General features: G+C 52.2%; 1 protein-coding gene and 1 long non-coding RNA gene across 3 annotated transcripts in view; one reads left to right on the forward strand and one right to left on the reverse strand.

Moving 5' to 3' along the window:
• Positions 1–278, forward strand: part of LOC109294976 — a 17,139-nt gene that overhangs the window by 5,219 nt on the left and 11,642 nt on the right. The window lies entirely within an intron of this gene.
• ARMC6 (armadillo repeat containing 6) overlaps positions 1–278 on the reverse strand; it is a 19,322-nt gene that overhangs the window by 1,620 nt on the left and 17,424 nt on the right. The window lies entirely within an intron of this gene.

Below are 278 nucleotides of genomic sequence, written 5' to 3' on the forward strand. Positions count from 1 at the left end.
CCCCTCAATTCATGCAGGGCTTGAGGGCAGACTTTTGGCGTGGAAAGAGTTAACACCCTCTGGCACAGACAAGTTTTATTTAGAACGTGTTAAATAGGTAAAATACTTAGGAGAGCTGCAGAGCAAGCTCAAGCTCCCACAGGGCTTGGCGAGGGAGAGCTGGGGCTGATTATTTGCTATGCACATGCCTGACTCAGCCTTAGGGGACAGGCAGCAGCTCATTTCTCCAGAGACCAACTCCAGAGCAGTGCTGGCCAGCTCTGGAAAGAGGCTCCCTC

The sequence above is a fragment of the Gavialis gangeticus genome, unplaced genomic scaffold (genome assembly GCF_001723915.1).
Source record: "Gavialis gangeticus isolate Ggan-Ray unplaced genomic scaffold, GavGan_comp1, whole genome shotgun sequence".
In the NCBI taxonomy this organism is placed as follows: Eukaryota; Metazoa; Chordata; order Crocodylia; family Gavialidae; genus Gavialis; species Gavialis gangeticus.